The sequence below is a fragment of the Hirundo rustica genome, chromosome 4 (assembly GCF_015227805.2).
Source record: "Hirundo rustica isolate bHirRus1 chromosome 4, bHirRus1.pri.v3, whole genome shotgun sequence".
NCBI lineage: Eukaryota > Metazoa > Chordata > Aves > Passeriformes > Hirundinidae > Hirundo > Hirundo rustica.
In genome coordinates, this window is record NC_053453.1 from 72,672,429 (window position 1) to 72,689,105 (window position 16,677).

Genomic DNA, 16,677 nt, shown 5'->3' on the forward strand with positions numbered 1-16,677 from the left:
CGGTTAGGGCATGCTATGATTGTCTGACATACAACACATAGAAATTTAAACATTAAAAGGGTTTTATACAACATTTCTAACAGAGTTTATGGTTTAGGCCACTCTTATTGAAAGTAATACATTGAGTGGATGAAGTCACCTGTGTGATGAGCAATAAAAAATTTAGCTTTATGTAAAATACCTCATCTGCAGAAAGGGCAGAGACCCTTCTCATCAGGCTGGGTTGTGAAGGCTTGAGGGCTGGCAAAAGAGAGGGAGGGAACATGGAAATTTGGGTCAGTCAGAGCTCCTGGCCATGCAGCACGAGGGTTTGCCACAGAGCTGTGTCTGCTCCACATCAAAGATGTCATCAGTCTCTGAACTAGCAACTGTCTGTCCTGTCTGGCCTCTGAGCTTTTGCTTTCCTGCCCTGAAGTGATTTCAGGGGGGCATGGCTGTGTGAGAGATACCATCCCTTAGATGAGCTGGAAACATATGGCACTGACCACATGTGGTCATTAGAAAGTCCCGCGCCAATTTTTGCAAGGCTAACAATATTAGCCCCAGTATCCTGGCCAAATTCCAATATAGGTAATTATATTCTGGATAATGACATGTAGGCTAGTTTTATAAGGTTTAATATACATTGTGGAAAGTGGCTTGCACCTAAGGGCTCTGAGTTAAACTCATTGCACAGTCAGCTGGGATAAAATTAGAGAAGAAACTACCCAAGCATGTCAAATGTTTAAGCTTTAAAACCCTGTGTAGACTGAAACAAAAGAGGAAGGGATCCAGGGGTGCTTTAGCATAATCAAGCTGGCTCATGCCGCTGAAGACACAGCTGGGATCCAGAGCTGCCCGCTGCGAGGAAATTTGTAACAGTATCCCCACCCCACCTTCAGCAGTGGGTGTGCATGCATGTTAAATTACCAGGTTAGGAAAGAAGATGGAGCAGTGGGATGCAAAATGTTGTTTGTTGGGGCTTTTTTTCTTTTTTTTTTCTTGATTCTCCCCCACGTAAAATGCAACCAAATAGGTCTTATAAAAAAGCCCCACAGCTCAAACACACACACCTGTTGCACAGCAGCCCTGTCACCTCAGCTCGAAATGCCAGAAATGGTGCTCTTCTCCTAACTTGCATTTGTCTCATCTCGCCCTGTTTGAAGACACCAGCACAAGACCTGGCTGTAACCACAGCCTGGCAGGTCATCCAGTAGGATCTGCTGATGGAAACCTCTGAGGCTGATGCCCAGCCCCAGAATAATTTGGGTGGAGGGACATGTCCCTCCAGCATGCCATTAAAATCCAAAAAAGAGCATTTGGAGTGTGCCTCCCACACCTCAGCTGGCTCAGGAGGCACTCTCTTGCGAGGGCTTATAGCCTCAGCCAAATTCATTGGCATGACCTACAATTTTGGATGGCACAGAGATGGAACACAAGCTGACATGCCAGACTTAAGGGCTGCAAGCACAGTGGGTAATAACATTTTTTCTTAAACATTTTACACATCGTACAAGCACGGAAATCACCTCACAGGCCATGTATTTTATACCATGCAGGACAGAAGAAAAACAGTTTCTCACTCAAAATCACAGCTTAACAAAAGCTAAGGAAGATTTTCAGTGTGAGAGTGGTGAGGCACTGGAACAAGTTGCCTGAAGTAGCTGTGGACGTCACATGCCTAGTAGTGGTCAAGACCAGGTTGGATGAGTTTGAGCACCTGAGTCTAGTGGAAGGTGTCCCTGCCCATGACAGGAGAGCTGGAAATAGGTGGTTTTTAAAGTTTCCAACTGAGAGCATTCTATGATTGCAGGATTCTCCAAAACCAGCCTAAGATCTGATGCTCCACTTTTGGCTGGCAGGATATCCCAAGCCATGGCACTGCAGTACAAGCAGCCATCTTTTAGTCTTGAAATAAAGCTCAGGTTAAGCTGTGATTTGTTTTTCCTGAAGGCATGAGCAGGTCTGGTCTCATTTTGGTGTTATCATCAATATTCTAAACTTTAATCCACATATTTCATGTGCTGGTGCAAGCACCACGTGCCTGTTAGGCACTCCACCTCATTTCAAGATGCTCTGCACCTTTCCTGGGCTTGAATTCCAAGCTGTCAAAGACAGGGAGACATAGGCTCTCGCCCCCTCTCTCCTCATGCAGAGAACACTGTTTCAGCTCCTCTGATTCCTTTCTCCATTAAAACACATTCAAACATAATTAGTGTAACATTAAAAATGGAGGAAATTTTGTAATTGCCAGTTGTTCTGTAGCCATGGTTACATCCGAGATTTATACCAAGCGACGCTGGCCTGAGCACGCACAGGCAGTTAGCAGGAACAGCAGTGGGATAATGTTTGTGTGCACGTGCAGGTGTGCCGAGATGCCTGTTTGCCAAAAAAAAAAAGGGAAGAAAAAAAAAACAAAAAAAAAAAAAAAAAAAAAAAAAAAAAAAAAAAAAAAAGATGGGGGAGGAATGGGGAGATGGGGAGGGAGGGCAGGGGACAGAGAGAGGCTGAGGGAGAGAAAGGAGGGAGGGTGGGGAGGGGAGAGACGGAGAATATTCGGTGACATTTAAGGTGCTAATATCTGGAAGTCAACCTTTAATTTGACAGCTTTTAGTGCTAGTTAATTTCACTCATCCAGACGAGGTGTAGGAAATTTGCAGCACCTTTAAATTATCACGTTTTTCCACGCTGCCTGAGGCCTATGTGGAATACCTGAGCCATACTTTCTGCCCCCCTCCCCGGCTCCCCCGCTATGCCCCCTCTCTTCTCCTTCTCTCCCCCCCCCCACCATTTTCAGGTCAGTTGAAGTAAAACTTTCATTCCCTTTCTCAGACAATTAATCTTTAGCTAATTGAAGCAGGAATGCTGCAGGATGGGTTTCACTGGGGCCTGTAAATCTCATTTAGCAAAGTGAATTCCAGGCACATGCTGCACCTAATGATGTGACAGGTGGGCTGCACCACAAGACAGCAGCCGCCGAAAAGTTGATTCTCATTAGACCCTCGGAGTCCTGCAGTCAGTTTTCTGATGGCTGAAGAACACTAATCGCATCTGTTTGCTGCTGGGTGGGGTGGGCAAGGGGGGAGAGGCAGCAATGAGAGGCGGGGGGGCCCTTCCTCTCTTTCATGAGTTAATATCCTTGACTCCTGCCCAAAAAAACAGCAGGCCTGCCTCCCACCATGCGCTCAGCCTCCATTCTGCTGACTCCTACAGGGTGCACCCTTTTTCTAATTAACTGGAATGGCTGTGGAAAGCAAAGGAGGCCTTGTGTTGGGTGAACCAATTATTTTGAAGGGTATTAAGTCATCAGATTTACTTTTATCTTGATTGCATTGTGGAAATCGTGCATAATTAATGGTGGGAGCTTATTAGGAAAATGATTAGGCAAATTACACAGGTGTCGGATGCATTTTTTATGATAAATTTGCTAGAACAATCCTGCAATTCCATCTGTTCAGCTCATATCAGAATGTCACTCTGGAAGAAATTAATGGTGCAGAGTCGCACAAAGTTACTGGAGGCCTTGGATGCAGATTTATGTTTTAAAAAAAGATACAGTTAAAATTACCCAGCGATTTCCTAATAAATACTTGATGCTAGAGTTCAATAAATTACGGGTTTAATCTTAAAAGAAAATGATAGTCAGCTGGAAACTAAAAAGCAGAGAAAGCATGAACCTCATTTTGTCAGGTTGATGTGTATGTAAATAAAAAATAATCATAAGACGTAATAATTCTTTGCTGTGGGATGTTGACTGGAAACAATCTCTCAGTGTCCAAGTACCTCTGCTAGGTATTTTTTCCACAGATGCTAAAGCTTGCCTTACAAATCCTGTGCTGGTTCTGAAGTGGCAGAGCCAGTTTCCTTCTCTGTAATTTCGACATTGTTTAGCTGCAGATTCTGGAGGTCACATCCTGGGAGTTAGAGAGGATGCGAGCCAAATGCTGTGCTCGTGTCTTCCTTTCTTTCACTCTGCATTTCCTGCCAATGCCAGAAGATGAAAACCATGAAATCAAAACCATTGGATGCATTGTCTCTCAGAGTGAGTCAGTAAATCAGTGCACGGGGGGTTTTTTGTGTGTGTACGTGAAAGAGTGTCTGTGTGTGCATTTCTTGGTCCAGAACAGCAAAGGCCAGATATTCCAACCCTGGAGGAGCTTAGAAACTGCAGCTATGGATTATCTATTATGCATCAAATAAATAAGCTCATATTCCATAGAAGAAGCATAATTTTTACTAGTTAATATAATATCGTTTCACAAAATATTACAAGTAAGGCGGCAGAAGCAACTAGGTGTGTGAGGAGAGCATGACAAAAAAAACACAACGAGGTTTAATTGATGCTGGGCAGCTTTACAGTCAAATATGATTTTCAGGTGTATGTTTTTCATAATCTGACTGGTTCATCATCATCAGCACTACTTCTTAAAGAGATTGTCTAAGCAAATATAAAGTTGCTGCTCTCTGCTCCAGACACAGCTCTGAGGAAGGCTCAGCCCCAGATGTTGGGTGTCTTGGGGTCTGCATCGCCTTAGTCAGGACATTTCAAGCCATCCTTGAAGCCCCTGGATACAGTCCACAAGACCTGTGGGCTGAGGGTAGCAGAGAATATGGTGTCTTGCCCCAAAAACAGGGTGGGGCTGGAGTTACCTTGTCCAGATTACTCAAACAGCACAACAGGCCTCACTCCCATGTCTATTGGCATGACTTTGAAGCTACCTTGAACATCTCTAACGTATTCAAAATCAGAAAGCAGGCTTGTCCCTTTTCATAGACCCCTCCTCTATTATCCTGCCCAAACTCCACAGCACTGCGGCTCTACAGTTTCATTCCTCCCTCCCATTCTTCTAATGTCCCAAGACCTTACTCATTGCCACAGGGCCCTTGAAAAGAAGACTTACTAGCAATGCAGAATATTTTGTTCATTTGGGGAATTCTGTTCTTTTTAGCATGTTTAGGTTGTGATAACGTTATCAGAATTGAAGTAAGCATCCCTTTTTTGGTGCTCTGAAAAGCTAGTAATGGCCACCAACTTTAAAAAAAAAAAAAATGCTGGGAATTGTAGAGCTAAAGAGCAACCCACAAGAAAAGTGCATTACTTTTCTCCCTAATATCCAAGCCTTGTTAAATACCAACGATACCAATCTCTGTGACTTTTGCATTTGATTAAACCTTTCCTGCAAAATGAAGCTGCTGATACTACACACTACCATCTGCACTGGTGGTGAAGGCAAAGAAAATGAATTCCAAACAGCCTCTGTCTGCAAGAGGGGCCATGGCAGCAAGACCTCATGAGAGTTTTATGTCCAATATAAATAGTTCTTGGCTCATCTGAAAACCTTTCTTCTCCTTCAGACCCTTTGTTGAGCGCGTTCTTTGAAATCCACTTTCATAAATCTCAATAGTAATAATTGTTTTCAGAAAAATTACGGGGCATAGAAGCAAATATGGTGAGCTGCTGTATCCCTGAGTTAGTTTATTACTGCTTGCTAATTAAGATTACTGATAAATCTTGTGTTTATTCCTTGCAGGCTATTGGAACAATGCATAATAATACTGTTAAACACAGCAGGTAATCCTAATCCAGTTAATGAAGTATTAGAGAAAATTTAAGATAAACTTGAAGAAGTTACCATGACTATCCTTCTACATTTTAAGGGATGTCTTGTATCTAGTGGCTAATGGCCCATAACCCTTATCCAATATGGAGTTGCTAAGCATTTGATCAGATAAAAAGCATGTTTTCAAGCAATCATTATTCAAAGGATCAGACACAGTGATACTAATGTATGATTTTGTACCATGAATAAAACATTTCAGATGATATCCCTCAAAAAATCTATATTGGAATTTATATAGGTGAGCAAGGAAGGGTCAAGTGAATTTCACAAAAAGAGATAGATACCCATCTGTATTAAATTAAATGGGTTAGTATAAACAATAACAAGACCAAGAGTCATGAGTTCAGAATGTATGGCCCTATATGTAAGAGTGACACACAGGTTACTTTCCATTCTCCCTCGGGCTTGTCCCTATCCTGTTAAAGGAACTAGCACTATTTCTTCAGAGAAGAGCTTAGCTAGTCAATATTATTGGCAAGATAGGACATAATAGGAGGAATCAAACTACCAGATGTCCTTTTCAATTCCTGTAGTTAACGTGAGAACACAGGCAGAACATTGTTGTATGGCCAACCACTCACCTGTGTAACTCTCTGAAGTACAATGCCTCACCCAGTTCTCCTTCAGGTGCCAGAATATCCCCAGGTGCTTTCACACAGGTGTGTTCAGACAAGCCAAATGCCTCCCTCTTCAAACCCACCAGCCTGGATGAGTTCTAGGAAGCTGTAGCAGGGAAAGCACTTTAGAGACATACTCTGAAAGCAAACCCATCCTGAGTCAGCACTCTTGCACGGATGTGCCCCTGGAGGCATCACTGCAAGTGGAAGCTCTTGCCAAAGCTGAGACTTTCTAGTCTCATGCACCAGCCATAGTGCTTTTTTTTTTTTTATTTTTTTTTTTTTATTTGCAGTACTGGCATCATATTTCTAGTGTACAGTATCCCTCTAATACTATAAGCAATATTTGTTTTTAAATTAAACATTACCTTTCACTTCCAGAGCATCACTCAGTTTTCTTTAAGCCTTACCAAAATAACAAATTCCTAATCCTTAGTACAGATAACCAGCTCAAAACAAACAGGCCCTTTTGTAGCATTGACAGTATTACATTTTTAGCATATGATAAGCTTTCAACTAACACCTAGACTTTTCCTAGCACTGTGAAATGTAGGTGGTAAAAAACACAAAGCTATTTGCTTATCCAATTTTCTGAGTACATCTGCCACATAATGATTTCAGCTGCAGAACATTCAAGACTTTGCACTGGTTTTGCCCAGATCAGGTTTTTGTTAGACAACAGAGTGATTCAGACAAGCTTCTGGAACAGAGCTAGAGAATAAATTAGGGATTTATTGAAATGCTTTTAAGGGTGGACTTGGGCAGGACAAGGGTCTGACCAGGGCTACTCCCAAGGTAGACTAAGAATGGTCACAAAATGGCTGACTGGTCATGAGATCTTACATTTTTATAAGTTTTGGTCCATTTGCACATTGGGGTTTAATTGTCCAATTCCAGCTCTAGGTTGTGAGGTCCCATCCTTCTTGTTCCTCCCTCCAGCCACCCTTGTTTGTGCTTTTGGGCCTGAAAGTCGTCTCTGGTGTCTAACAGGAAAAGGATTTGTTTTGTCTCCCTGCTCTGTAAAGAGCTGAGGGACCCTGAATGTGAGCTCAGAACTGCACCCCTGAGCAGCACAGAATCTGAAATACATGAAAACTAAACCTGAAGGCATCAGCTGAACACCACAGAAAGAGAGATCATTTTGTATAAACACCTGTTCTTTTTCCAGGTTTCCACGTCTCGTCCACTGCCACAGGAACAAGAAGTTGATTGAAGCCTTTCACCAGAGCAGTTTGGTGTTTTGTTGCGGGTGGGGAGTGGATTGGATTGATGAGGAGTGCCATTGGGACGCTGCTTTACAGATGGCGAGCGGCGAAGCAGGCAGCGCTTCCCCGTGACGGGGAGGAGGCAAAACCTTCATTAAAACATCAGCTACCCCCAGAAGCTCATACTGTCTGACACGCCTAACCTGTGTGCATATGTCAACACAGAGCGCTTGCTAATGTTGCTGAGGCTGTAAATAAGGGTTCAGACTATACTCTGAAGGAGATTAATGAGTAGAGTGCTTCCTTCTCTGCTGGAGGCTGAAGTAGGTTCCCTATTAAGATGCAGTATCTGTCACTGTCAATAGAGACATGCTGCGTGGGTGTGAGGGGAGGTTAAGAGGTGTCTCTGAATCTGGTAATTCCATGCTTTTAAGGGTCTAGCGCAGGGGACTGACACACTTGAGCAACATCAACTTCCTGAAACATGTTTTCCATTAATAGAATAAGTCCAGTAATGTCTGTGGCCAAAGAGGGACAAATGCAGAGGAACTGGAGGTACTCCCTTTTGAAGAAAGTACAGAGTTTTCTTCTTACATTTAGGAAAGGAGAAATAAACTACTATCTTGTGCATACTCCCTGCAAGTTTCAGAGAAGGGAGTAGATGTTGCCTTCATACATAGTTAGAACGGTTTTCCTGTGACAAATTGTATGTCTGCCTTCCTTCCCTCTCTAGTTCACGTAATCAACCATCCTTCTTTGTAAAACATCCATTTCTCTGATATCAGAATGTCTTAGAGAACTGTTTCTTCTTCAGAAAGCATTTGATATCACTCTCGGAAGGAAGTGTTATCCATTTTTACCCATGGGAAAGCACAAGGAGGTTCAGTGTCATGTTCAAGCTCGAATTGTAAATATGTCCATGAAGAGGGGCTTTAATTCTGAACTCACAAGCCCTTAAACATGTCTCTGCTCTTAGAGCTGGATTCAGAAAACAAGATTCCCCACACACCCAATGCCCATGGCGTAGTGAGGATTGCTGTCAAAGATGGCCAACTCACTCAGCCTGGGCCAAGGAAGCTCTTCTCTACATTGTTCAGGACTTTTTTCTATGCATTTGAACCAGAATGACTTTCTAGATCAGAAGCTTGCACTATACACTTGAATAACACACACAAACTAAAATTATCTGTGCATTTAAACACAGATATGTAGCCCACTGGCTAAACCCCTCTTAAAACCCCTAAGGAAGATACAAGTTTATACAAATCAACCTTTCTTCATTAATTACATTTGTTTTTCCTCCAGTACTTAGAAGAGAGAATAAAATTACTTTAAACACACAGCAATATTACCCTTTTCCCCCTAACATTCATGTCTCCTTTATGGAAGCTGAAAGAACCTGAGGAACTAATCCAGAATTAGTTTAAATCATTAATTTCAAAAGCAAACAAAAGTGTAACACAATATTACATTAAGACTTTAAGACCTGGTGAAGTTTAGCAAAAGCAATCAACTGAAAAAGAAAGTGAAAAGTTGAAAAGGGAGAAATTGTAGGGAAAAAAATGGGAGCCTATGTCAAAAAAATCACTTCTAGCTTTGCATGTTAAAAATTTATCTCACTTAAGTACCTGGATATGTAGCCCAAAGTCAATGGGAATTACAAAGGGCAGCCCCTCTGAATAATAGATCAATTCTTTATCTCTATTCTCAGTTATAGGCAGAAGCCAAATGCTATTTACTCTTCCTTTATATTATCAACCTTACTGAACACCTAGAAGTTCATGCTTTTGTTTTTTATTTTTACTTAGAGAATAAGCCTATTTATTATAAAGTTTAACCACAAGAACACAACAAAATTGGAAAAGCTGCCTACAAATAGCATGTAAGGATTAAGCAGCCTTTTGGACACTCCAGGATGCTATGTCATTCTGCTGGCAAGAGAAAACGAAGGGCAAAAAATACCTCCTGATTTATCAAGAACACATTAGTTTTATGTATAACATGGGAGTAAGACACACGTGTTACTCTACTCTATGCAGTGATCCTTTCCCAATCTTGATCACTTCCCTGGAATTGCTCAAAGAGCCCCTGGCTCTGGCCATTTGCAGTGGCTGAGAGAATGCTGCTTTCCCTGGCACTCCACTGCAGCCTGAGCGCACTGTGTGAGGAGCCAGGTAACCAAGAGCAAGAATCATGGGGTTCTTTCAGCTGGAAAAGACCTCTTGTTTTAAAAACAACCTTAATTTTGAGGTATTTTCAGAATCTAGGTGTTGGAGAATGGCATCCCCTTTGCCTTCAGCTTATAAAAGGTATAAAATTACCCATAAACTGGGGGAAGGTGACAGTGGCTGTGGATTTTTATTTTAAAAGTCATTATTGAGCATAGATTGAGTGGAAGGAAGAGCTAAGTCAAAGAAACAAACTGTGAATTAAATCTTGATGCTGGGTTCATTTTTAGAGATAGAAGTAATGCAGTCCAAGCCAGCCCTTCAAAATCCCCCAAACTTGAAGCAGTGCTTAAGTGTCCCAGAGAAAAGTCGATATCTAGTCCCCAGTAATGTGAAAAAGGGGAAAAAAAAAAAAAAAAAAAAAAAGGGTTTTGTTGGAAAACTGGATAAAAGAATTACTCCTTACTTTTAGCTGGCTTTTGCTCCTCATGTACAGCCAAAGGACTTTCAGTAGTTGATATTTGTTCTTCTCATAAAGATATGGTGTCCTAAATCTCAAGCTAACCCTACTTATTAATCTCATTTAACAGCCCTGAATGGGGGAGTACTTGATGTAGAAGGAATACTACTTTATCTGAATCAAATGTAGTACAATATTGTGGGGAAAAAAAAAAAATCAAAATAAATGAAAATAATAAAAACAATTTAAAATAATCAAATTATGCTCAGACTATGACTGGGTTACTTTTTTTTTTTTTTTTACTACAAATAATTATCTCTGCAACTTCTGTTTTTTAAGAGTTCTTTATCTTTTACTGTGTTGAGAAACTAAAGCTGGATTTCAATAGGATGTTACTGTTGAAAGTGGAGATGAGTCCCAGGCATTCCATCAAGGATGAGCCTGCTGTAGAAGCAGTACAACACAAGGTGTGTGCTGACTCATGTCACTAGATTGGAGAACTGCTTCATATCAGAATAAGCCTTTTTGGGGAAAAGGGACACGGAGAGACAGAAATAAAACTCCTGTTCAAATCTCCAGATAGAAGATACCAGAACGTATATAGAGAGATAAACCACGTCTTATAGAAGCAGGTGTGATTGGTAAGATACACGCAAATAATCTCTCTTGAGGGGAAAAAAAAGGTATCTCTTTGATGATCTGATATGACTAAAAGACTCAATAACCTCAACACCTATTGACCCATGTGAAAAACAGGGGCAGATGGTATCAATTGTTATGTTTGTTTGCAGAAAAAAAAAGAGAAATTCTCCAAAAAGGTCTTCCATAAATTTGTTTGTTTTGTTTTTTTCATGAAGAAAAGACGGCTACAAAAATGTAAGTAGATTTCCAAAACTGTAGGAAAACCATCCATTTTAAAAACTTGGGGAAAAAATAAAAAGAGCTGAGAGAGATTCTCACTGCTGCCAAGAATAAAAAATCAGGGAAAAATAGTCCAAGTACATAAGGCTAAACTTAACATAATAACAGGTCAAAACCACAGCTGAAGCAGTGAAATATAAAGATGTAAGTTTGTTGGAAGGAAAGGAAACATTTTTATAGTCTTAAAACCATTTCTAAGCCCAAAGTTCATAGTCAGATTACTTATAATATTAACATGGTGACAAAACTCAAGCTGAGTGACATGATCCATTCAACGGGTTTCAAAATAAATGTTTATTTTTCCCTTAATGAAAGAATTGAAAGAAAAAGGGTAACAAAAGTATTCTCTCAAATATTTTCACCTTGAAGTTACTGTCATAAATTTTCCTTCTTAAAACAGCGTTCTCTGTCATCTTTCTAGGTTCTGAGCATACTGAGAGAAAAAAAAAAAAAAATTAAAAATGTTATTACCAACCTTTCGAGTTTTATGCAGTTCAGTCCTGAAGTTCCCATTTTATAAAATACTCAGGCCTTTCTGGCAGGGAAAGGAAGCAGCAGTCACTTCCTTAGATGGAGGTCTGACAACTTTCAAAGATTAATAGCATTTGTGGTTACAGATGTGGCCAACAGCCACACAACAAATTTTTAGTGTTCATGTGAGCAAAATTTTAGTTAAAACAGGTGCACATAACTATGAAGTGCATTAATTTCTGTTTATCTTCTGAGACCCAGGAGACTGAACACCATCAACCTCTAACTGATGAGGGGACCTCATCCTCTCGAGAGTCAGGCCTTGGAAGAGCCTTTTAAACTCTCCTTTCCAGAATTGAATTATACAAAAACTGTGAGAATGATGTGTGGATATATTAACACAGGTGGAAGCAGTCATTCACACAAGTGGAATTACACAATGCTCCCTGGAGTGCTTCCAGAAGGTGATGTCAAATAATATGGGAAATATTTGCATCCCTAGAGACAAAACCTAAATAACAGCTGGAGTCAGGTCTTTGCAACCAAATACTTGCACCTTTCCCTAGACAATGATGCCATTCTTTCAACCGCCAGTTAGACTTGTCCCTAAGTGTTCAACTCCTCTTTTCTAAAACTAAGCAGAGCTGAAAACCAAAAAAAAAAAAAAAAAACAGGCAATACACTTTCATATTTCAGATGTTTTGAACCATTATAGACTGACTTCAATTAGCCATCCTTGGCACTACACCTCCTGGAAAAAAAAAATTACTAGATCGCATCCTTTGGGCACAGCTTTAAAATGTCCCACCCAGCAAAGATCGGTCAGAGCTTGCAGTCAATTTAAACTGAAAGTAACATATCTACAGTAGCAGCATTCAGGTTTTAGAAAGTGGTTCAGATGATTAATTCCATACAAAAAGACACTGGGGGGTTTCAATTTACTCAAAATCAGGAAAATACCCGTTTGCAATGAATGACAGGAAAACAATAAGAACACTGTGGACATGAACCAGATTCTTGCAAAGTCACTACGAACATTCCTGCTCTTTGACTACAGTAAAGTATTTCCACCCAAAACCATATTTTGGAGAATCTGTATCAAGCCAGTTGCACCTCAGTTCAGAGTGTTAACACAAGCATTGCCACAACAGAACAAGCCCTTTCAGCTGGTCTTTTCCAATGGTGATCAACTGATGATGATCAATTTTGAAACTTTTCAAGGTTGGCAGAAATCCTCTGCAGTCCAGAGCCCGTCCTGTATCGACGAGGGAGCAAAGAGTTGCTATTCATGCCAACTAGTCATGAAAGAAAGTCTCCTGAAAATCTGTGCTGGCCCTTAAAATACAAATAAATATTTACTGATGATGGAAAGCACGAGAAAGAAGATGTATGAAGGATCTGCCACACAAGAGAAAGTAAGTAAAAAACTTTCCACGGCCTCAGAATTTTTTCTCCCTCCAGCTTACCAATGCCATCAGGACAAGTAAACTAATAAGGCAGTCTGAATACACTGAAATAACAGTTTTTTTCTGCAACCTTAGCATTACCTACATGATTATTCTTCAGTACACACAGAGACACACACACACATACACACACACAGAGTGCAACAATTTATTTTAATGTAATGCTGCCCCCTTGTGCTTTTGTATACAAGGAAGTTTTTGTCAATAACTAAGGTTTGTAGCAACTAAAGAAAAGCAAGAAATCGGCCTTTTCCTCAGCTCTGAGCTTTCTCACTGGGTTTTTCACTTGAACAGTAATATGATCTTATGTAACATACAGCAGTCGCAGAACCTAAGGAAATATGAAATGCGTATCGTCATAAAAATTAAAGATAGGGTAAAAAAAGCATGGGATGTTTAAGTCAAATATTAGAAAGGAAGACAAAGGTAAAATCACACAAAGTTACAATAAGCTACTGAAAATGAGTGCAAAACAAATTATTTGATTTCATACATTAAGGTGTAGCCTGTCAACACAAAGAAACAGGTTTTACAGGGGATGGCAAAGAAAAAGCGATTGGGCAAAATGAGAAAGAGAACTCTACAGCTCAGGAATCAGGCTCCTTCACACTAGGAATCTAGCACCAGCCAGCATTTGCCTACCAACTTTTGGAAATCCCTGATGTATAAACTTGACAACTGTCTCATGTTAGAGGCATTATAAACTTCTGAAAGCTCATAAGAGAAAGAAAACCTCTTTGGGAACATATGGATTAGAATCAATTATCTGTCAACTGCCCTGGTAGATCCCAGGAACTGTCTGGTAAATGTCTTCCTTGGGGAGGGTCCCCCAGAACATGGTTTGAGCCACAAGGACTTGGAACCATTCCATACGGCACAGCTTATGGCTGAAGACAAGGCAATTTGTGCTAGTGTTGTTCAAGAACGTTAAAATGTCAAAAATTTAGAAAAGAATGAAAGCATATTGGCATGGTACAAAGCTATGGATGCATAACATCAGTACTTCCAGCCATTCCTTTTGAACTCTAATATACTCTATTCAGCCCTACGTCCTGAATAAACTATCTTGTTTGATGACTTCTTCCTGGAATTCCATATGAAGGATAATAAGCTTATGTGTGTTTATTCAGGTTTTTGATTAGGCAGAGATTTCCTTCACAAACATATCTTTTGTTCTCAAGCTTTATGAAAGCTAAATGAAAAACAATAGGTCCTTGAAATCATGGCATAAATGTCTACGCATAAACATCTATATAGTTATTCTCTGTGTGTTTTGTATTCAGGCCACTGAATTAATACATGACATTTAACTGGCCATTTTTCTCCTAAATCTCACAGCTGAAAAATTTATTCATAAAGAAAACAAACAAATGAACAAGCTTATTTGTGTCAAGAAGGATGTGACAGTTCCAGGTAACTTTTAGTAAGAATTATGAAAAGAAAGTTGGAAATATTTTTTTTTTCTGGTAGCTATGAAATGACAGACATTCCCATTTTAATCTAGATTTAGTTTGACTTACAAATGTATAACCTTTGTATTTTAAATATTCCTGTGCTTTAACAAAGTCAATGGAAGTCAAGAAGCTAAACAAAACCTTTTGTTTCAATCTGAATGACACATTTAATTTGAACTGAAATAATTTGGTTTAGCTTTTCAGAATGTTAAAGGAAAATTGATCATTTTTAATTTAAGTTGACCCAAGATAATTTTTTATTGTGTATCTGAGCTTGGTCATTGACCTGACTAAAACCTAACATAGTTATTCAAGGAGGTCTACTATAAATAAGATTTATCTTTAGAATTTCTATTCTTTACCGTGTTTCATTACATCTTATCTTTCTTATTAATTTTTTATACAGAAATTCAGCACATGCTTTCTGCAAAACTAAGAGTCTATGGTGTATTATTAGAATGTGTGAACAGTATGCAAAGTGCCATCCTCTGTTTTTCTCCTCCCTCTCATAAATGTAGATCTAAAAGGTAGGCAATTTAAGGATGTTGGCACTGTGTCTGAAGCAATGTTAGTCATTTTTAAACTCCATGTTCTCACTTCTCAACGTATACATCTTACACAAATTAAATTAACTTGGCCTGTAGCACAAGCTGAGAGCCAGTGACACAGAGGTGACCAAAAAAAAAAAAAAAAAAAAAAAAAAAAAAAAAAAAAAAAAAAAAAAAGAGGACTGGCAGCCACTCGTTTGTTTTCCTGTCATTCCTGGCATCAGCCCAGGATATGGGACGATATCAGGATCAGGGGAGATGAAGACAGGAACTCAATCATACCTGAACAAAACTAAATGCAGACAACAACCTGACTGGCTGCCTGTTGTTTTTCCCAAAAGCCATTGCAATAGCAGTTCTAAAACGGCAATTCTGCTTTTAATTAATTCAGTTAAAAACAATAACAACAACAACAAAAATTTCTAATGCTTTCAGTGACAATGTGGCTTCTGGCTAGTGACAGTCCTGTAGAAAGAGCTCATGAATCAAGGAAAACTTACAGTTTGATTTCTAAGCAATACATAACTCATAATAATGTACTTTCATTTCTGATGTTGTGGGCCTTGAAAAATCAACTTTAATATTAATATAATTTTAAGTTTAATATTCCAGTGCTTCTAAGTTCTTTCAGTTACCCTAATTGATTTCACTTGGAACCTTTTCAGATACTGCTCTTTTCTATTTTTCAACCTATCTTCCATTTTCCTCACTTTTCTCCATTCTTTCTGTTTTTCAGTCATTTAAGATCAGTATTTTCAGATTGATATGCATATTTTAAAAACGCTTTTCTCTAGTTACAGCTACCATTATTATTAAAGGACATACCTCAGCACCTTCTTCCACCATTTCAAAAAGGCATGTAAGCAGGGAAATTATTCAAGATATTTCTCTTAGAGGCCCTGACTTCTGGCAAAAGCAGAATCCTCTGGGGGCAAACCACACCAAAAGAAAACTTAGATTAGTTTAAAATTAGTTTCTGAAATTGTCTTTGACATTACATTGCCTGTACTAGGATTTTTGTGAAATTAGGCTCCTCATCTAAACCAAATCATTTAACAGTTAGGGATCAAAGTTGGGCTGTATGAGGGCACCCCCCCCAAAATTATGAATAATTCACATTAGCAGGTACTGTACTGCCTGATCAAATACTTAACCTGATACAATATAAACTGTAAAGTAAAAGACCCCAAAGTTAATTAGCTGTTGAGTTATACTACGCTGTGGGAAAAGCCAGGTAGTCCAAAGCGAATTTTCGAAGTCTCCCTTGGACAAAAAGTACTGTGGCAGCAGCATGAGACACAATTGAGCCAATCAATTTCTAAACAACTCCTGAATCTATTTAGCACACTCTGGATCAAAGCCTGCCTCTCCTACTAAAACCAAGGAGATTTGCTCCATTTAGAGAGTGGGGACCCTTGTTTTGACTGAAAGGTCAAACTCAGGATGAAGGTATGTGTGAGATAACCCAGTGGCACTGGAGGAAAGCTCTCGCTGCTGCCGTGGCACCGCTCAGACACCAAGTTTTGCTGCCCAAGTCACATTCTGACGCCACTCTGGTACATGACAACTTGAATGTCTGTGTTAACTTTGTAGCCAGGAGCGTACAACGGTGGAGGCGCATCTGGAAATTGGGTTTTATCTCATCTGAGCCCAGAATCTCCAGTACTACTTCGAGTTATCTGGGATGAAAGTAAAACCTTTCCTAATTGCTTGTGTATTTCTGTTTCCAATCTTCCTCTCAAAAAACCCACAAAGAGTCAACCAAAA

At 39.7% G+C, this 16,677-nt stretch overlaps 1 long non-coding RNA gene across 1 annotated transcript in view; it reads right to left on the reverse strand.

Moving 5' to 3' along the window:
* Nucleotides 1-3,672: 3,672 nt before the first annotated feature.
* The window catches only part of LOC120752292 (uncharacterized), an 87,939-nt gene continuing 74,934 nt past the window's right edge, over nt 3,673-16,677 (reverse strand). The window contains exons 2-3 of the long non-coding RNA XR_005700663.2: nt 6,182-6,323; nt 3,673-3,960 (exon numbers count right to left, since the gene is read on the reverse strand). This is a non-coding gene — a long non-coding RNA (uncharacterized LOC120752292). The remainder of the gene's footprint in view (nt 3,961-6,181; nt 6,324-16,677) is intronic.